Below are 22,158 nucleotides of genomic sequence, written 5' to 3' on the forward strand. Positions count from 1 at the left end.
GTTTGCAGTGAGCAGAGATCGTGCCATTGCACTCCAGCCTGGGCGATGGAGCAAGACTCTGTCTAAAAAAATAAATAAGTAAATAAATATAACCTCAAACTAGAGACACAAGTTAATGGTGTTAATTGTGGTGGGATTAATGAGCTATCCCATGACTTCCTCCTGAGTGTGTGTTTACCAGCTGAGGAATGAGGTGAGACAAGTGTGGGATCATTCAATTTCTTTCTTCCTCTTTTTTTTTTTTTTTTTTTTTAGAGTCAGGGTCTTGCTCTGTCGCCCAGAATGGAGTGCAGGGTGCAAACACTACTCACTGTAGCTTCAACCTCCTGGGTTCAAGTAAACTTCCCATATCTGCCTCCCAAGTACCTGGGACTACAAGCACGTGGCACCACACCTGGCTGATTATTTTTCTTAGATATGAAGATTCACTATGTTTCCCAGGTGAGTCTCAGAACTCGGGCTTAAGCACTCCTCCCACCTCAGCCTCCCAAAATGCTGGGACTACAGAATATATTTTCTGTCTTTTATAGACAGGATCTCATTTTGTTGCATAGGCTGCTCCTGCACTCCTGGCCTCAAGCAGTCCTTCCACCTCAGCCTCCCAAAATGCAGGGATTACAGGTGTGAGCCACTACACCCAGCAGTTAGAAGATAAAGGAGTTACTTGTAAGCTGGAAAAGTTAGCTGAAGAGCTTGAGTTAATATATGTGTGTGTGTGTGTGGTTGTTGTTTTGAGATGGAGTCTTGCTCTGTCGCCCAGGCTGCTGGAGTGCCGTGGCACGGTCTTGGCTCATCACAGCCTCTGCTTCCCGGGTTCCAGCTATTCTCCTGCCTCAGCCTCCTGGGTAGCTGGGATTACAAGCGCACGCCACCATGCCCGGCTGATTTTTTTGTATTTTTAGTAGAGACAGGGTTTCTCCATGTTAGCCAGGCTGGTCTTGAACTCCTGACCTCAGGTGATCCACCCACCTCGGCCTCCCAAAGTGCTGGGATTACAGGCATGAGCCCCCGGGCCCGGCCAAGCTTTTATATTATTCTCTATTCCTGGCTTTCCTGGTCTCCAATTATAAGTTGTGGCCTTAAGAAGCCTGGGGTACCAAAAAATGTTTGGGGCTATCTGTATTTCATGTTACTCCTTAGCCTTTTATTTGTTTTGTTTTGTTTTTCTTTTTAGTTCCTCACTACAGCACACTTAGCAGGATGTGGCCGTTCCTTCTCCTTCACTCCCATGCTATAGGGCTAGGCAACCAAAGCAAACTGATTCTGCAATGCTTCTAACAGTTATTCCTGCTTGTTATTTTAGCTAGATAGATTCTCAAGTCTTTATCCCAAAGGTTCTTCCACTCCTCCAACATGATCGTGCCGACAAGCCTCTCAGCTGAGCCATCGGATATGCAGGGTGGCAGGGATGAAGTCACCATTACTGTCCGACAGCTTTTCTTTTCAGCTGCTGTGGGCTGGGTGTATAAAAGACAGGCAAAAGAAAAATAACCTGGAGAGCTGCCACTGAGGATATGTATCTACAGTGAGCCAACGGCACCCACACCAGCAGCCCTCTACTGTGTGTTGAGGAAGATTAAAAAGAAAGGAAAGATCTGTTCTATCCTGGGGAAAGTAAGATATGACAATAGCACACAGATATAGGCAGATTTATGGTTCTTTTTTTTTTTTTTTTTTTTTTTTGAGACGGAGTTTCGCTCGTTACCCAGGCTGCAGTGCAATGGCACGATCTCGGCTCACCGCATCCTCTGCCTCCGGAGTTCAGGCAATTCTCCTGCCTCAGCCTCCTGAGTAGCTGGGATTACAGGCACGTGCCACCACGCCCAGCTAATTTTTGGTATTTTTAGTAGAGACGGGCTTTCACCATATTGACCAGGATGGTCTCGATCTCTTGACCTCGTGATCCACCCGCCTCGGCCTCCCAAAGTGCTGGGTTTACAGGCGTGCCCGACCCTGATTTATAGTTCTAAGTAGAGTTCTAAGCCAAGGGAAGGAGAGTCAGGAGATAAGCTGTTAGCAGAATTTTATTAGAGACAGATATCTTGCTAGTAAAGATAAGGTGGGACCTCCCACGCTTGGACTGCAGTATTTTTAAGTCACAAGTGACTGTTGAATACTCACTTTGTAGTTGGAAAAATGAGCTGTTGTTGGGCAGATGAACAGTGTAAGAGGTGATTTCTACTCTAGAGGAATATGTATCCTCATTGAGACATTTCTACATATAATGCAAGATAGCATACAGTTAGGTAGTAGAATTCTGAAAAGAGGAAATCCGACTGGACTCACTTGATAAATATAAGTTACTTAGTAAGTGCCCGCAATGTGCCCAGCACTGTGCTAACGTACAAGATAAATGATACGTGGCTGCCTCTTTCAAGGAAATTATACATGAAGAAATCATATTACAGTGTTATGCTGGCAGCAATGGTGGTCTAGCTATACAGAGGAATGGGATGAGCAATTAACAGTTGCATATATATATATATATATTTTATTTTTTTGAGACAAGAGTCTCACTCTGTCACCCAGAGTGGAGTGCCGTGATGTGATCTTGGCTCACTGCAACCTCCACCTCTGGGTTCAAGTGATTCTCCTGCCTCAGCCTAATGAGTAGCTGGGATTACAGGCATGTGCCACCAAACCTGGCTGAGTTTTGTGTTTTTGGTAGAGATGGTGTTTCACCATGTTGGCTAGGGTGGTCTTGAACTCTTGACCTCCCGATCCACCCAAAGTGCTAGGATTACAGGTGTGAGTCACTGCACTTAGCCTTTTTTTTTTTTTTTTTTTTTTTTGAGACAGAGTCTCACTCTTGTCACATAGGCTAGAGTGCAGTGGCTTGATCTCAGCCCACTGCAACCTCTGCCTCTGCGCTTCAAGCTATTCTTCTGACTCAGCCTCCTGAGTAGCTCAGATTACAGGCACTTGCCACAAGGCTTGGCTAATTTTTATACTTTTAGTAGAGACAGGGTTTCACCACATGGACCAGGCTGATCTCAAACTCCTGACCTCAGGTAATTCACCTGCCTCGTCCTTCCAAAGTGCTGGGATTACAGGTATGAACAACTGTACCCAGCCATGGTTTGGTTTGGTTTGGTTTGGTTTGGTTTGGTTTGGTTTGAGACGAAGTCTCCGCTCTGTTGCCCAGGCTGGAATGCAGTGGTGCAGTCACGGCTCACTGCAGTCTCAACCTCCTGGGCTCAAGTGATCCTCCCACCTCAGCCTCTTGAGTAGCTGGGACTATAGGCATGAGCCACTGTGCCCAGGGAATTTTTGTATTTTTTGTAGAGACAGGGTTTTGCTGTTTTGCCCAGGCTGGTCTCAAACCCCTGAACTGAGTTCAAGCTATCTGCCCTCATCAGCCTCCCAAAGTGCTGAGATTATAGGCATGAGCCAACACGCAGGCCTAGTATTTTGAATACGTATTATGTGTCAAGCCCCATGCTAAGTGCTTAATTTACATCTCATTTAATCCTCACAATTTTATGAAATAGGTATTCTTAGTATGTCCATTATACAAATGATAAAACTAAGAAAAACTAACTGGTCCAAGCCCTAAGTCACACAGCTTCTGAGAGCAGTGGCAGGATTTACTCCAAGGCTGGCAGAGGGATAAGGAAAAGCATGGTCAGGAAAGTTTTCATGGAGTAAGTTCTGAAGGATGAGCAGGATTTCTCCAGAAAGGTAAGGTGAAAGGGGGCAGTTTGGTAGTGGGACCAACAAATAGAAAAGGATGAGAAGGATGGACTCTTTGGTGTTTCTATAGTGGCCGTATCAAGGGAGTCCTGAAGGGTGTCTGGAAACCTGGCCAGGAAGGTAGACAGTAGCCATGTTACATAGGATATGATATACAGGCAGGCCTGGGAACCACAGGGTGTTACAAACAAGGGATGTAAGTCAGATCTGTTTGTCAGGTCGCTGCCAAATTACGTGGAAAAAGGATTTAAAAGGGATGGATTTAGTGATGGGCTGATTCTAGTGTTAAGCTGCCTGGCATTAAATCCTGATTATAACCGGGCATGGCGGCTCGCACCTGTAATTTCTGCACCTGAGGTCAGGTGTTCAAGACCAGCCTGGCCAACATGGTGAAACCCTTGTCTTAAAAATACAAAAATTAGGCAGGCGTGGTGGTGGGTGCTTGTAATCCCAGCTACTCAGTAGGCTAAGGCAGGAGAATTGCTTGAATCCAGGAGGCGGAGGTTGCAGTGAGCCGAGATCACGCCATTGCACTCCAGCCTGGGTAACAAGAGCAAAACTCCGTCTCAAAAAAAAAAAAATACAAAATTAGGCAGGCGTGGTGGTGGGTGCTTGTAATCCCAGCTACTCGGCAGGAGAATCGCAGGAACTCAGGAGGCAAAGGTTACAGTGAGCTGAGATCATAACACAGCATTCCGGCCTGGGCAATAAGAATGAAACTCCATCTTGAAAAAAATAAGTCTGGGTGCAGCGGCTCACGGCTATAATCTCAGCACTTTGGGAGGCCGAGGCTGGTGGATGATGAGGTCAGGAGTTCAACACCAGTGTGACCAAGATGGTAAAATTCCGTCTCTACTAAAAATTACAAAAAAATTAGCCGGGTGCTGTAGCAGGCACCTGTAAACCACTGTTCAGGAGGCTGAAGCAGGAGAATCACTTGAACCTGGGAGGCGGAGGTTGCAGTGAGCTGAGATCGTGCCACTGCACTCCAGCCTGGGTGACAGAGTGAGACCTCTGTCTCAAAAAAATAAAATTTTTAAATCCTGATTTTTAGGGCCGGGCGTGGTGGCTCACGCTTGTAATCCTAGCACTTTGGGAGGCCAAGATGGGTGGATCACCTGAGGTCAGGAGTTCAAGACCATCCTGGCCATCATGGTGAAACCCCATCTTTTTTTTTTTTTTTTTTTGAGGCGGAGTTTCGCTCTCGTTACCCAGGCTGGAGTGCAATGGCGCGATCTCGGCTCACCGCAACCTCTGCCTCCTGGGTTCAGGCAATTCTCCTGCCTCAGCCTCCTGAGTAGCTGGGATTACAGGCACGTGCCACCATGCCCAGCTAATGTTTTGTATTTTTAGTAGAGACGGGGTTTCACCATGTTGACCAGGATGGTCTCGATCTCTCGACCTCGTGATCCACCCGCCTCGGCCTCCTCCCAAAGTGCTGGGATTACAAGCTTGAGCCACCGCGCCCGGCCTGTTTAAGGATCTTGAACAAGGAAGTGACATGATCAAATTCGCTCTTTAGAATAATCTTTCTGACTGCAGTATGAGGAAGAGATTAGAGAGGGTAAAACTTATGTGTGATGGTGCCGATAGTGGGACGACAGAAAGGTTGAGAAAGAGGGTAGCTAGTATTAGGATGATGATGAGTTTCATTTGGGGGAGAAGTTGGAAGTAACTGGTGGCCAGGCACAGTGGCTCACGCCTGTAATCCCAGCACATTGGGAGGCCAAGGTGGGCAGATCACTTGAGGTCAAGAGTTTGAGACCAGCCTGGCCAATGTGGTGAAACCTTGTCTCTCCTAAAAATATAAAAATTAGCCGGGGGTGGTGGCGAGTGCCTGTAATCCAACTAGCTGGGAGGCTGAGGCAGGAGAATCACTTAAATCCAGGAGGCAGAGGTTATAGAAGGCTGAGATTGCACCATTGCATGCTAGCCTGGGTGAGAGTGAGACTCCGTGTCCAAAATTAGTAACAATAAGTGAAGTAACAATGGTGAAGTTTGAAGTAACTCAGGTGAAATAACACCTAAGTGGAAATTCCATACTCCACTCCACTTAGTAAACCATTATCATGGGCTAGTGGAATTGTAAGATACTTTATTATGTTGCTGCAATATTTCAGGTGAGAGATGATAAGGAACCAAGGAAGGTAATGACAGTGGGGTATAAAGAAGAGTAGACAGGGTCAGGTACAGTGGCTCACACCTGTAATCCCATCACTTTGGGAGACCGAGGCAGGTGGAGCACCTGAGATTGGCAATTCAAGACCCGCCTGGCCAACACGATGAAACCGCCTCTACTAAAAATACAAAAATTAGCCGGGTGTAGTGGTGGGTGCCTGTAATCCCAGCTACTCAGGAGGCCAAGGTAGGAGAATCACTTGAACCTGGGAGGTGGAGTTTGCAATGAGCCAAGATCACACCATTGCACTCCAGCCTGGACAGGAACAAGACTCTATCTCAAAAAAAAAACCCAAAAAACGGCCGGACGCGGTGGCTCACGCCTGTAATCTCAGCAGTTTGGGAGGCCGAGAGGGGTGGATCACGAGGTCAAGAGATCGAGACCATCCTGGTCAACATGGTTAAACCCCGTCTCTATTAAAAATACAAAAATTAGCTGGGCATGGTGGCGCGTGCCTGTAATCCCAGCTACTCAGGAGGCTGAGGCAGGAGAATTGCCTGAACCCAGGAGGTGGAGGTTGCAGTGAGCCGAGATTGCACCATTGCACTCCAGCCTGGGTAACAAAGAGTGAAACTCCGTCTCAAAAATAAATAAATAAATAAATAAATAAACTAAAAACAAATGCAAAAGAAAAAGGACTGGAGTTCTTTAAGGTTGTTGTGGATCGTTAGTCTGCTGGCTTCTGCTCCTGACTCACCGCTGTTCGCTCTTGCCGAGGAACAAGTCAGTCAGGAAGCCGCACAGTAGCCATGGCTTTTAAGGATACTGGAAAAACACCCGTGGAGCCAGAGGTGGCAATTCACCGAATTCTAATCACTCTAACAAGCCGCAAAGTAAACTCCCTGGAGAAGGTGTGTGCTGACTTGATCAGAGGAGCAAAGGAAAAGAATCTGAAAGTGAAAGGACTAGTTCAAATGCCTACGTAGACTTTGAGAATCACTACAAGAAAAACACCTTGTGGTGAAGGTTCTCATTGGGGCCGGGCGCGGTGGCTCAAGCCTGTAATCCCAGCACTTTGGGAGGCCGAGGCGGGTGGATCACGAGGTCAAGAGATCAAGACCAACCTGGTCAACATGGTGAAACCCCATCTCTACTAAAAATACAAAGAGTTAGCTGGGCATGGTGGTGCGTGCCTGTAATCCCAGCTACTCAGGAGGCTGAGGCAGGAGAATTGCCTGAACCCAGGAGGCAGAGGTTGCCGTGAGCCGAGATCGGGCCATTGCACTCCAGCCTGGGTAACAAGAGGGAAACTCCATCTCAAAAAAAATAAATAAATAAAAAAGACATGGGATCGTTTCCAGATGAGAATCCACAAGCGACTCATTGACTTGCACAGTCCTTCTGAGATTGTTAAGCAGATTACTTCCATCAGTATTGAGCCAGGAGTTGAGGTGGAACTCACCATTGCAGATGCTTAAGTCAGCTATTTTAATAAATTGATTACCAGTTGTTAAAAAAGGACTGGAGTATCCATTTGATTTGGCAGTTAGTAACCTTTTTGAGACCAAAGTAATTCAGAGTAACTGTAGAGAGAGACCAATTTTCAGTGGGTTCGCAGAGGTGAAATCTGGCTTGTAGAACTAAGTAATGTGGAGAGATTTTGTGGTTGTTTTAGGATGGGAACAATTCAGGCACATTTACTGAAAGAGTGAAAGGAGCCTGTCATGGTCGTTCACGCCTGTAATCCCAGCACTTTGGGAGGCCGAGACGGGTGGATCACGAGGTCAGCAGTTCGAGACCAGCCTGACCAACATGGTGAAACCCTATCTCTACTAAAGATACAAAAATTAGCTGTGCATGGTGGCTGCATACCTGTAATCCTAGCTCCCAGCTGAGGCAGGAGAATCACTTGAATCCGGGAGGTGGAGGTTGCAGTGAGCCGAGATTGTGCCACTGTACTCCAGCCTGGGCAACAAGAGCAAAACTGCCTCAAAAAGAAAAAGAATGAAAGGAATAAGTAAAAGCTGGAGCTCAGTAGAGAATTATAAAAATCAAAAAGCAGGCTTCTGACGAGAAAGGAGATGCAGTGAGCACAGGTGGATGTGTTTCAGTTACGAGGTCTAGTTCTGCAGACATCTCCTGAGCCCTTGACGTGTGCCAGCCACTCTGCTAGGTGGTGGGGTTAGCCTGGTTGGGAAGCCAGTTGAGTAAGAAAGTGGTCTTGCCGGGCACGGTGGCTCAAGCCTGTAATCCCAGCACTTTGGGAGGCCGAGGTGGGTGGATCACGAGGTCAAGAGATCGAGACCATCCTGGTCAACACGGTGAAACCCCGTCTCTACTAAAAATACAAAAAATTAGCTGGGCATGGTGGCACATGCCTGTAATCCCAGCTACTCAGGAGGCTGAGGCAGGAGAATTGCCTGAACCCAGGAGGCGGAGGTTGCGGTGAGCCGAGATCGCGCCATCGCACTCCAGCCTGGATAACAAGAGTGAAACTCCGTCTCAAAAAAAAAAAAAAAAAAAAAAAGTGGTCTCAAGTAGGACTATATATGTCATCCTGCTGGAGACTCAGTGTGAAAATACAACAACAGTAAACTCCCAGCTGTTTGGTTTTCATTGCGGCTAAGTAATTTATAGGAGTCCTTGTCTGACAGCTTTAGTCAAACTTGAAAAGTAGGATGTTAGAGAGGTGGGGGCATCAAAAGAGTAGCCACGAAAGGACAGAGAAGGAGGAGGGGCCGGGTCTAGTGACTCATGCCTATAATCCTGACAGTTTGGGAGGCTGAGGCAGGAGGATTGCTGGAGTCCAGGAGTTCAAGACCAGCTTGGACAGCATGGTAAGAACTCATGTCTACAAAAAATAAAATTAGCCAGGCATGGTAGCACGTGCCTATAGTCCCAGCTACTTGAGAGGCCAAGGTGGGAGGCTCTCTCAAGCTCAGGCATTTGAGTCTGCGGTGCACAATTACTGTGCTTGTGAATAGCTGCTGCACTCCAGCCTGGGCAACATAGCCAAATGCCATCTCTTAAAAAAGCTGGGGAGGGGTGGTTAGGAAGCAAGCAATTTGAGGTTCTAGCAGATTGGCACCGTGAACATGTAATGGTGCTAATCCACATCTTTTGTGCTATTTTCTCTAGAAGCACCTAGCTCTCTGGGTACAAAAGCAGAAAAGACAAGATTGTTTAGATCCTGGGTCATGATTTGTAGACAGATAAAGTGTACTGAGAAGGAAGCAAGGGAATGAAAGTGCTGGTGAAAGATTGCTTAAGGAATCTATCTGATTGTGGCTAGGTAATAAAATAGGCTAAGGAAGGTGAGAGAAACTCTAGTCAAGAGAACTCTTTATTTATTTATTTATTTATTTATTTATTTTTATTTTTTTTTTTTTGAGACGGAGTTTCGCTCTTGTTGCCCAGGCTGGAGTGCAATGGCACGATCTCGGCTCACCGCAACCTCCGCCTCCTGGGTTCAGGCAATTCTCCTGCCTCAGCCTCCTGAGTAGCTGGGATTACAGGCATGCGCCACCATGCCCAGCTACTTTTTTGTATTTTTAGTAGAGACGGGGTTTCACCATGTTGACCAGGATGGTCTCGATCTCTTGACCTCGTGATCCACCCACCTCGGCCTCCCAAAGTGCTGGGATTACAGGCTTGAGCCACCGCGCCCGGCCGAGAACTCTTTATTTTTAAGAGAACACTTTATAAGGTTAAAGAACAGATGACTGAGAAGCAGAAATGATTAACCTGGAAGTTTAGGACATTGCAGCAAGAATATGCAATTTTAGATTGGAGCGGGGTTGTGGCTCACACCTGTAGTCCCGGCACTTTGGGAGGGGAATACTGCTCATGTGCCCAGGAGTTCAAGACCAGCCTGGGCAACAAAATGAGACTCTGTCTCTACAAAAACAAAACAAAACTAGGAGTTGGTGGCATATGACTGGTCCTAGCTACATGGGAGGCTGAGGTGGGAGCATAGCCTGAGCCCAGAAGGTGAAGGCTGCAGTGAGCTGTATTTGTGCCACTGCACTCCAGCCTGGGCAACAGTGAGACCTTGTGTATAAATAAATAAAACTAAGGGAGTTCTTACATCCTGCTGTGAAGGTAGTTTGCTAACGTATCTGGGGTTTTGCTCTGTTGTCTTTTGTTAAAAAATCAACTTGCTAGGGCGAGGTGGCTCACGCCTGTAATGCCATCGCTTTGGGAGGCTGAGGTAGGCAGATCACTTGAATACAGGAGTTTGAGACCAGCTTAGGCAATGTATGGAGACCCTGTCTGAAAAGTAAAAATAAAAAAATTTAGCCAGCCATGTTGTGTGCCTGTAGTCCCAGGAATGGGAGGCTGAAGTGGGAGCATCGATGGGCCCAAAAGCTTGAGACTGCAGTATGCTGTGATCATACCACTGCACTCCAGCCTGGGTGACAGAGTGAGACCCTGTCTCAATAAGTAAATAAATTAAATTAAATAGCATCAAACCGCTACATATCCTAGAGTGGTTCCTTTTTTCTCTGAGCTCCAACAGGAAACAATAGTATTTACATTTTTTTTTTTTTAATGAGAAGGAGTTTCGCGCTTGTTACCCAGGCTGGAGTGCAATGGCGCGATCTCGGCTCACCACAACCTCCGCTTCCTGGGCTCAGGCAATTCTCCCGCCTCAGCCTCCTGAGTAGCTGGGATTACAGGCACGCGCCACCATGCCCAGCTAATTTTTTGCACTTTTAGTAGAGACGGGGTTTCACCATGTTGACCAGGATGGTCTCGATCTCTCGACCTCGTGATCCACCCGCCTCGGCCTCCCAAAGTGCTGGGATTACAGGCTTGAGCCACCACGCCCGGCAGTATTTACATTTTTAACTGGAGACAGAACTCTGCATGGGAGAAATTCAAACATCAGCAGACATATGGGGGCATTTTTTTGGCAGAGACAACTTACTGTGTATACAGTCACCCCTGGTGGATGCCACCCACTCACATGTACGAAAGGAAAGTCATTCAGTGATCGTGAGTCTTGGTTTGACGTTAAGGTCCATGTCTGAAGTGTCGTTTATGATCAGGGAAATCTGAGTCATCCTTAGACTTCTTCTATTGCATTTGAGTCATTTCCTTTTCTACAGACCCAAACTGTAGAGCCCAGGATATTTCTTTCTTTTATTTTTTATTTTATTTTAATGAAAAGAAACGGGGTTTCACCATGTTGGTCAGGATGGTCTTGGACTCCTGACCTTGTGATCTGCCCGCCTCGGCCTCCCAAGGTGCTGGGATTAACAGGCATGAGCCACCGCGCCCGGCCAGAGCCCAGGATATTTCTCAAAAGAAATATCCAAAAGTACAGAGTTTTGGAACTAAAGGGACATTGGAGATCATTGAGTTCACAAATGTTTTTACAAATGATGAAACCAAGGCCAAGAGAAGCATGCCTTTTTTCTGATTGCACAGCCTCTGTGGAAAATACCCTAGTCTCTAGAAGCAGCTGATTCCACAGCAAATTTGGACCCTGGCTTGAAGTAAACTAAAAATACTTGGTCTGAAAGTCTGAGAGGGGGACTCATGGCCCAGGGGAACAGGCAGACATCTGTGGTATTCCCCTCAAATGGTTTTTTGTTTTTTGGGTTTTGTTTGTTTGTTTGTTTGTTTGTGAGAGAGGGTCTCGCTCTGTCACCAGCTGCCAGGCTGGAGTACAGTGGCGCGATCTCAGCTCACTGCAACCTCCGCCTCCCAGGTTCAAGCAATTCTCCTGCCTCAGCCTCCCGAGCAGCTGGGACTACAGGTACGTGCCACCATGCCCAGCTAATTTTTATATTTTTTAGTAGAGACGGGGTTTCACCATGTTGGCCAGGATGGTCTCGATCTCTTGACCTCGTGATCCGCCCGCCTCAGCCTCCCACAGTGCTGGGATTACAGGCGTGAGCCACCACGCCCGGCCTGTTTTTTGGGTTTTTTTAGACGGAGTTACACCCTTGTTGCCCAGGCTGGAGTGCAGTGACAACAATCTCAGCTCACTGCAACCTCTGCCTCCCAGGTTCAAGTGATTCTCATGCCTCAGCCTTCAAGTAGCTGGGTTTACAGGCGCCTGCCACCACGTCCGGCTAATTTTTTTTGTATTTTTAGTAGAGACAGGATTTCACCATGTTGGCCAGGCTGTCTCAAACTTCGGACATCAGGGTATCTACCCGCCTCGGTCTCCCAAAGTGCTGGGATTACAAGCACGAGCCATGGCGTCTGGCCCCCCTCAAATGGTTTTATCTGTCACACTGGTGCTCCTGCAGTGGACAAAGGAGAGGTTTCCTATAGGACCAGCATCTTTTGGTCAGGTTTTCCAGTTGTGGAACTGCTGACATTTTGGGCCAAGTAATTCTTCGTCGCAGGGACTGTCCTGTCCATTTCAGGAGGTTTAACAGCACCTTTGTCCTCTACCCATTAGTTGCTTAGAACAATCAGAAAAGTCCCCAGACATTGCCAAATGCCCCCTGGAGATGCCTGGTTTCGAGACACTGTGCTGATTTAAGAAAAGGGCTCGTGGCCAGGCGCGGTGGCTCAAGCCTGTAATCCCAGCACTTTGGGAGGCCGAGGCAGGTGGATCACGAGGTCAAGAGATCGAGACCATCCTGGTCAACATGGTGAAACCCCGTCTCTACTAAAAATACAAAAATTAGCTGGGCATGGTGACGTGTGCCTGTAATCCCAGCTACTCAGGAGGCTGAGGCAGGAGAATTGCCTGAACCCAGGAGGCGGAGGTTGCGGTGAGCCGAGATCGCGCCATTGCACTCCAGCCTGGGCAACGAGAGCAAAACTCCGTCTCAAAAAAAAAAAGAAAGAAAAAAGAAAGGGGCTCTTGTCACTCAGGTCTGGGTCCATTTAGTCCCCATGGCAGTATCTCCTTATTCCTGCATACCCATGCTTAACTGCCTTTTTCTTACCTTTCTTTCTGGAACTACCACACCTTTATCAGATAAGACCCTCCAACCTCTTTCTACCCTCAGTAGCTCCAAAAGTGCCACATGGGTTGAAAATGAGAAGCAAAAGCATCTATCCTTACCCCTCTCGTACCAAGGATATCCCCTAATTATTTGCATAATTGGTAAAAATAAGATACCATGGGCTAGTCGCAGTGGCTCACACCTGTAATGCCAGTACTTTGAGAGGCTGAGGCAGGAGGAATTCTTGAGCCCAGGAGTTCGAGACCAGGTTGGGCAATCTAGTGAGACCTCATCTCTACAAAAAATTTTAAAATTAGCTGAGAGTGGTGGCAGGCACCTATAGTCCCAGCTACTTGGGAGGCTGAGGTAGGAGGACTGCTTGAACCTGGGAGGCGGAGGTTGCAGTGAGCCGAGATCCTACCACCGACCGCATTCCAGCCTGGGTGACAGAGCCAGACCCCGTCTCCAAAACAAAAGACAAAGTCTGTACAGAGCTCAGCTCTTAACTGTGACTGCTATGACTCAAAGACTCCTTCCTTGAGGGTGTGCTGGGAGAGGGGACTAGATGAGGGCATACCAAGAGAATTGGCCTTTTTTGCACAATTTCCCCTTGACTCAGCGGTCCCACTTCCCTGCCCCACCCCACACTTGTCCTCACCAGTGCCTGTATTTAGAAATGCAAGCCTGTGTTGTCATAGAAAAACAGAAACCAGATGGTTGCTATGGAGATTTGTTTAAATACACACCTAGAACATGGCCCAGACTCTGGCAGTGGTAAGTAGCAATTCTTGCTAGGACCTGCATTTTTCTTCCTCTTCATTTGCTCGTTCCCCCACCCTTTTCTATTCTTGCTACATTTTCATGTTTCTCTCTCCTGCTCCCAGATGCCACTTCCCACCTACCAGTACTGTTTTTAAACATCTCCTGTGTCTCAGGAAGTCACTGTTTAAGAACAGACTTATTGCCGGGCGCGGTGGCTCACGCCTGTAATCCCAGCACTTTGGGAGGCCGAGGCGGGTGGATCACGAGGTCGAGAGATCAAGACCATCCTGGTCAACATGGTGAAACCCCGTCTCTACTAAAAATTCAAAAAACTAGCCGGGCGTGGTGGCGTGTGCCTGTAATCCCAGCTACTCAGGAGGCTGAGGCAGGAGAATTGCCTGAACCCAGGAGGCGGAGGTTGCGGTGAGCCGAGATCGCGCCATTGCACTCCAGCCTGGGTAACAAGAGTGAAACTCCGTCTCAAAAAAAAAAAAAAAAAAAAAAAAGAACAGACTTATTTTGAGCTGTAGTCCCTTCATTTGTAATATGGGAATGATGGCAATAAAAACCTTCTATGGGGCCAGGTGAGGTGGCTCAAGTATGTAATCTCAGCACTTTGGGAGGCCAAGGCAGGCAGATCACTGGAGGTCAGGAGTTCAAGACCAGCCTGGCCAACATAGTGAAACCCTGTTTCTACTAAAAAACATAAAAATTATCTGGGTGCGGTGGTGCACACCTGTAATCCCAGCTACTGAGGAGGCTGACACAGGAGAATCACTTGAACCTGGGAGGCAGAGGTTGCAATGAACTGAGATCTTACCACTGCACTCCAGCCTGGGCAACAGAGCGAGACTGTCTCAAAAACAAAAACAACAACAAACAACCTTTTATGGGATGGGCATGCTGCCTTATGCCACAATTCCAGCATTTTACGAGGCCAAGATGGGAGAATCACTTGAGCCCAGAAGTTTGAGACCAGCCTAGGCTACAAAGTGAGACCTCATCTCTACAAAAAAAATGTAGAAATTAGCCAGGTATGGTGGCACACACTTGTGGTCCCAGCTGCACTGGAGGCTCAAGCAAGAGGATCCCTTGATCCCAGGAGGTCAAGGCTGCAGTGAACCATGTCGACACCACTGTACTCCAGCCTGGGCAACAGCCTGTCTCAAAAACTAAAAACCTTATATGGCTTTTGTTAGATTCAAAGTAGATATACGAAAAGAGGGGCCGGGTCTGGTGGCTCACACCTGTAATCCCAGCACTTTGGGAGGCCGAGGCAGGTGGATCACTTGAGGTCAGGAGTTCAAGACCAGATTGACCAACATGGTGAAACCCCATCTCTACTAAAAATACAAAAATTAGCCAGGCATGGTGGCGGGCACCAATAATCCCAGCTACTCAGGAGGCTGAGGCAGGAGATCTTGGGAGGCAGAGGTTGCGGTGAGCTAAGTTCATGCCACTGCACTCCAGCCTGGATGACAGAATGAGATTCCATCTCAAAAGGGAAAAAAAGAAACTTGTATCATGGCTGGCAAAGTAGATAATGAATGGAATTTGGTTTTATGCTAAAATAAAGTCCTAGAGCCTGGTGTGGAGGTGAGCACCTATAATCCCAGCTACTCAGAGACTGAGGCAGGAGGATTTCTTGAGCCCAGGAGTTCAAGACCAGCCTGGGCAACATAAGACCTCGTCTCAAAAAAAAAAAAAAAAATTTCTCTAGGGCACCTGGGAACCAACCATGGTGCCTTTGGAAATCTTGGTTTCTGGCTCCTGTCTGACAGTCGGAAAAAGCTATTGTGGGAATGTCCCTTGTCATGTGGAGTGCTGGAAGAGCAGAAGTGTGGAAGAGCAGGGTCGCTTTGTTTTGTCTTCGTTGTACTCAGCTGGAAAGCTGTTTAAGGAAAGAATCTGGTCAGATGACCTCCTCCTTTCTGCAATTAGAAATGAACGCCACAGGGAATCGAAGACGTGAAGACACAAAATCCTCCTTGCCTGGCTAAAATGGAAGAGGATAAAGGAAGCAGAATACTTTCTGGGTTTTGTTTTTGTTTTTGTTTTTTTTGAGGAGTCTCACTCTGTCACCCAAGCTGGAGTGCAATGATGGCAGGATCTTGGCTCACTGCAACCTCTGCCTCCCAGATTCAAGCAATTCTGCTTTAGCCTCCCGAGTAGCTGGGACTACAGGTGCCTGCCACCACGCCCGGCTGACTTTTGTATTTTTGGAGACGGGGTTTCACCATATTGGCCAGGCTGGTCTCAAACTCCTGACCTTGTGATCCACCCGCCTCAGGCTCCCAAAGTGCTGGGATTACAGGCGTGAGCCACCACACCCGGTCCTTTTCTGGGCTTTTGCCTTTTGCTACCCTCCTCCAGCAGACCCCTGTACAAGAGGCTGGCTGTGTTGTGTGCCTGGGTTGAGCTTGTTCATACTGTAAAATCTGTGTGATGTCTGTTGAGTTTTTTGGAAAGCAGAAAACTTATATTTTAAAATACGAAGTATTGGGGGCAGATAATTCCAACCCTGGAAATCAGTAAGATTCTCTCTTCTTCAGCTTGAATGTACTGTACAGCTCTGTTTCTGCAGTAGGTCTCAGCTCTTACTGAGGAACTAGAAAAAGGAAATCATTAACCACCTTGCATTTCACCTTTGTTCTTGTCCTGTGAGACAGATATTACTATCCTATTTTTACGGGTTAAAAAACAGATTCCGCTGGGCGCGGTGGCTCAAGCCTGTAATCCCAGCACTTTGAGAGGCTGAGGCGGGTGGATCACAAGGTCGACAGATCAAGACCATCCTGGTTAACATGGTGAAACCCCGTCTCTACTAAAAATACAAAAAAAATTAGCTGGGAATGGTGGCGCGTGCCTGTAATCCCAGCTACTCAGGAGGCTGAGGCAGGAGAATTGCCTGAGCCCAGGAGGCGGCGGTTGTGGTGAGCCGAGATTGCGCCATTGCACTCCAGCCTGGGTAACAAGAGCGAAACTCCGTCTCAAAAAAAAAAAAAAAAATTAAATTTCAAGCTTTGTGTAGTGGCAATTTCATAGCCAATGAGGTTTATCCAAGGTACAGTTATTGCTAATTGAAAACATTTCCTGCCAGGCGCATTGGGTCATGCCTGTAATCCCAGTACTTTGGGAGGCCAAGGTGGATGGATCACCTGAGGTCAGGAGTTTGAGACCAGCAAGGCCAACATGGTAAAACCCGATCACTACTAAAAAACAACGATTAGCTATGTGTGGTGGCACACCCCTGTAATCAGCTACTCAGGAGGCTGAGGCAGGAGAATCACTTGAACCCAGAAGGTGGAGGTTGCAGTGAGCCATGATTGCACCACTGCACTCTAGCCTAGGCAACAGAGCAAGACTCCGTCTCAAAAAAAAAAAAAGAGAAAGGTGGCCGGGCGCGGTGGCTCAAGCCTGTAATCCCAGCACTTTGGGAGGCCGAGGCGGGTGGATCACGAGGTCAAGAGATCGAGACCATCCTGGTCAACATGGTGAAACCCCGTCTCTACTAAAAATACAAAAAATTAGCTGGGCATGGTGGCGCGTGCCTGTAATCCCAGCTACTCAGGAGGCTGAGGCAGGAGAATTGCGTGAACCCAGGAGGCGGAGGTTGCGGTGAGCCGAGATCACGCCATTGCACTCCAGCCTGGGTAACAAGAGCGAAACTCCATCTCAAAAAAAAAAAAGGAAAAAGAAAAAGGTTTCTGTTGGGCCAGGCAGTGGCTCACACCTGTAATCTCAGTACTTTCGGAGGCAGGCAGATCACTTGAGTCTAGGAGTTTCAGACCAGCTTAGGCAACACAGGGAGACCCCATCTTTACAAAAAATTAGCCAGGCATAGTGGCATGTGCCTGTAGTCCCAGCTACGCAGGTGGCTGATGTGGAAGGATCACTTCAGCCCGTGAAGTCGAGGCTGCAGTGAACTGTGATCTTGCCACTGCACTCCGGCCTGGGTGATGGAGTGAGACCTTGTCTGAAGAAAAAAAAAGACTTTTCCCGTGATGACTTACAATATAGTCGGCATTGGCGTTTTTTGACAGTCTCTACAGAGACTGATGTTTTTTTAAAAAATTAAATTTCAGGCCAGGCACTGTGGCTCATGCCTGTAATCCCAGCAGTTGGGAGGCCAAGGCGGGTGGATCACCTGAGATCAGGAGTTTAAGACCAACCTGGCCAACACGGTGAAACCCCGTCTCTAATCAAAATACAAAAATTAGCTGGGCTTGGTGACACCTGTAATCCCAGCTACTCTGGAGGCTGAGGCAGGAGAATCACTTGAACCTGGGAGGCAGAGATTGTAGTGAGCTGAGATCGCACCATTATGCTCCAGCCTGGGTGACAGAGCAAGACTCCATCCAAAAAAAAAAAAAGAAAAGAAAATTAGACAGGCATGGTGGTGCATGCCTGTAGACCCAGCTGCTACTCAGGAGGCTGAGGCAGGAGGATCACATGAGCCCAGGACTTTGAGGCTGCCATGAGCCATCATCACACCACTGCACTTCAGCCTGGCCCACAGAGTGAGACCCTGTCTTAAAAAAAACAACAAAAAATTGGAGATTGGGTTTACGAAAGAGCTTGCTTTGGAAAGAGAGCTACTACCATGCTGTGAGCCCTATTCAATCCCAAAGAGAAGAAGTGGGGATGGGCCTGGCGCAGTGGCTCATGCCTGTAATCCCAGCACTTTGGGAGGCTGAGGTGGGTGGATCACCTGAGGTCAGGAGTTCGAGACCAGCCTGGGTAACAGGGTGAAACCCCGTCTCTACTAAAAATACAAAAAATTAGCCAGTCATAGTGACAGTTGCCTGTAGTACCAGCTACTCGGGAGGCTGAGGCAGGGGATTCACTTAAACCTGGAAGGCAGAGGTTTCAGTGAACCGAGATTTCGCCACTGCACTCCAATCTGGGCAACCAGAGCGAAACTCCATCTCAAAAAAAAAAAAAAAAAAAAAAATTTATTTTAAAAAAGGTGAGTAATGCTGTCTTCTTAATCCTAGAGAAAGTGAATTCAAGACCACAGAAACATTTGGCATTTGTCCTTGGGTGAGGGGTAATCATTAGACTGTGTATGACTCACAGTAGAGGAATTTCAAGGCAAAAGTTGGCTAACAACAGAGTCTGAGGTAACAAAGTAGAGACTCACATCCTGGAAGTCACCACACTGGCTTCTGACTGAGGGTCAGATATACGTGAATCCCATGGACCATGTGAGCCTGTTTAAATCCTACTCAGAACTGCCTGGAATAGTAGGACTCTTCATGTGGAACAGACCACCGGAAAACAAAGGATAATGAGGGAGCCGTGGCCATAGAAATAGAATGCATCACCTCACTTAAGGTGCTGTATTGCCCCTGCCTTTGGAAAGCGCCCCCAGGGAACCCTCTCATGGATCCATACAAATGCTCATGAGATAAATCTCAACATCAGCCAGGCCTAAACAACACGGAGCCACTAATAACCCTCCCTCTTCATTCTGCCCCATTCCTAGAAATATCAGTGTAGCAAAAGGAGATAAGCCAGCTACCCCTCTTTCACAGAAGCAAGCTGGCTGGCTCTGTGGACCCTAGCTGTGGTGCAGAGAGATTCTTACCCATGATGAAAACTGATGTTAATATATTTCTGAACCAAGAATGTGTTTGCTACTTAAAGTGATAGCAAAGACTGTTACCAAAAGGTGATCCACATCCAAGGAAAACTCCTCTCACTGAAGTAAATGGTGCAGAGGCCAGGGAAAACAAATCAAACTTTAATTTTCATTGTATTTCTTCAGTTAGTACTTGCTAAACATTCCAGCATAGTCATCTTTGTATTCTCTGAGGCACTTAATTAGCACTCACGACATCGAGTTTATTCCTTCCAGTCTGTAGTATGCCAAAGTACCTTTTGGTTAATATCCTCTCCATAATAAACCAACTCAAAAGACAGTTTTAGGGACTTAAGTTTCAACAAATCTGGTTGAGGCCAAGGAAATTTGAAATACACCGAAATAAGGTTCGTTGGAAACTAAACTTTGCTTGTCTTCACTGCTTATGCAACTGACTCACATCAAACTGACGCCTAAGCTGGGCTTGCTGGTGCAAACTGTAGTCCTAGCTACTCGCAAGGCTGAGGCAGAAGATAGCGTGAGCCCCAGGAGTTTGAAACTAGCCTGGGCAACATAGCAAAATGCCCATCTGACAACTAATGAAAACCTACAGATGGTATTTTGGTGGTAAGGTAGGGTTGTTTTGATTTCATCATAATAATGCATTCATTTTATAAAACATAACAGGGCCAGGTGCGGTGGCTCAAGCCTGTAATCCCAGCACTTTGGGAGGCTGAGGCGGGTGGATCACGAGGTCAAGAGATCGAGACCATCCTGGTCAACATGGTGAAACCCCGTCTCTACTAAAAATACTAAAAATTACCTGCATAGGGCGCGTGCCTGTAATCCCAGCTACTCAGGAGGCTGAGGCAGGAGAATTGCCTGAACCCAGGAGGCGGAGGTTGCGGTGAGCCGAGATCGTGCCATTGCACTCCAGCCTGGGTAACAAGAGCGAAACTCCGTCTCAAAAAAAAAAAAACAAAAAACAAACAAGCAAAAAAAACGTAACAGATCAAAAACCTTCATTCGGAAAAAAAAACTACAGGCCGGGCATGGTGGCCCACACTTGTCCTAGCACTTTAGGAGCCTGAGGTGGGCGGATTACCTGAGCTCAGAAGTTTAAAACCAGGTGGAGGGAGGATTAAAAAAAAAAAAAAATTAGCTGGGCATGGTGTGCTCCTGTAATCATTAGACTGTGTATGACTGTAGTCTCCTGTAGTCTCCCAGCTACTCGGGAGGCTGAGGCAGGAGAATGGCTTGAACCTGGCAGGCAGATGTTGCAGTGATCCAGCCCGAACGACTGAGCAAGAGGCTGGCTCCAAAAAAATGCCGGTGGTGGTGGCTCATTCCTATAATCACAGCACTTTGGGAGACCGAAGTAGGCGGATCACCTGAGGTCAGGAGTTTGAGACCAGCCTGGCTAACATGGCAAAACCCTGTCTCGCCGGGCATAGTGGCTCACGCCTGTAATCCCAGCACTTTGGGAGGCCGAGGCGGGTGGATCACGAGGTCAAGAGATTGAGACCATCCTGGTCAACATGGTGAAACCCCGTCTCTACTAAAAATACAAAAAAAATTAGCTGGGCCTGGTGGCTCGTGCCTGTCATCCCAGCTACTCAGGAGGCTGAGGCAGGAGAATTGCCTGAACCCAGGAGGCGGAGGTTGCGGTGAGCCGAGATCGCGCCATTGCACTCCAGCCTGGGTAACAAGAGCGAAACTCTGTCTCAAAAAAAAAAAAAAAGAAAAGAAAAGAAAACATAAATGGACCAGGCATAGTGGTTCATACCTGTAATCCCAGCACTTTGGAAGGCTAAGGCAGGAAAATCACTTGAAGCCAGGAGTTTGAAACCATCCTGGGCAACATAGTGAGATGCTGTCTCTACAAAAACTAAAAAATTAGCTGGGTGTGGTGGCACACACTTGTAGTCCCAGCTACGGGGAGGCTGAGGTGGGAAGATTGCTTGAGCCCTCGAGGTCAGGGTTGCGATGAGCCATGATAGCACCACTGCACTCCAGTCTGAACAACAGAGCCAGAACCTGTCTCAAAAGAAAAAAAGTATCACATGGTTTCTATTATTCCACATTTTCTTTTTACACTTAACATGTTTCAGAGAACTTGCCTATCAATACATATAAAGCAATCTCATTCTTAATAACTGTTATATTGTATCCCATAGTATGGATGTATCACAGTTTGCTTAATCATTTTGTTGTTGGACACACAGATTGTTTCCAACTGTTTGCTCTTACAATGTTTCGGTGAAAATGCTTTATGCTTCTTAGTGTTATGTGGAAGTATTTCTCTAGGGTTAATATACATATATATACACACACACATATACATTATTTTATTTATGTAAAATATATATCTATATATAGATAGATTTTTTTTTTTTTTGAGACAGTCTCCATCTGTCACCCAGGCTGGGGTGCAGTGGCGCGATCTCATCTCACTGCAACCTCTCCCTCCCATGTTCAGACGATTCTCCTGCCTCAGCCTCCTGAGTAGCTGAGATTATAGGCACAAGCCACCACAACCAGCTAATTTTTGTGTTTTTAGTAGAGACAGAGTTTCACCATGTTGGTCAGGCTGGTCTCAAACTCCTGACCTTGTGATCTGCCCGCCTTGGCCTCCCAAAGTGCTGGGATTACAGGTGTGAGCCACCGCACCCAGCTTTATTTTATTTTCTTATTAAATTAAATTTAATTAATTTATTTATTTATTTTGCCGGGCGCGGTGGCGCATGCCTGTAGTCCCAGCTACTCAGGAGGCTGAGGTGGGAGGATCGCTTGAGCCCAGGAGTTCTGGGCTGCAGTGTGCTATGCCGATCGGGTGTCTGCACTAAGTTGGGCATCAATATGGTGACCTCCTGGGAGCAGGGAACCACCAGGTTGCCTAAGGAGGGGTGAAGCAGCCCAGGTCAGAAACGGAGCAGGTCAAAACTTCCGTGCGGATCAGTAGTGGGATCGCGCCTGTGAATAGCCACTGCACTCCAGCCTGGGCAACATAGTGAGACCCCCGTCTCTAAAAATAAAAAAATAAATAAATAAAAATTTAAAAATTCAATCAGGCAGGACGGGAACTT

General features: G+C 47.3%; 1 pseudogene; it reads left to right on the plus strand.

Moving 5' to 3' along the window:
• Positions 1–16,507: 16,507 nt before the first annotated feature.
• On the plus strand, positions 16,508–16,632 carry LOC141582335 (U4 spliceosomal RNA; annotated as a pseudogene).
• Positions 16,633–22,158: the final 5,526 nt, after the last annotated feature.

This window comes from Saimiri boliviensis, chromosome 19, assembly GCF_048565385.1.
Source record: "Saimiri boliviensis isolate mSaiBol1 chromosome 19, mSaiBol1.pri, whole genome shotgun sequence".
Classification (NCBI taxonomy): domain Eukaryota; kingdom Metazoa; phylum Chordata; class Mammalia; order Primates; family Cebidae; genus Saimiri; species Saimiri boliviensis.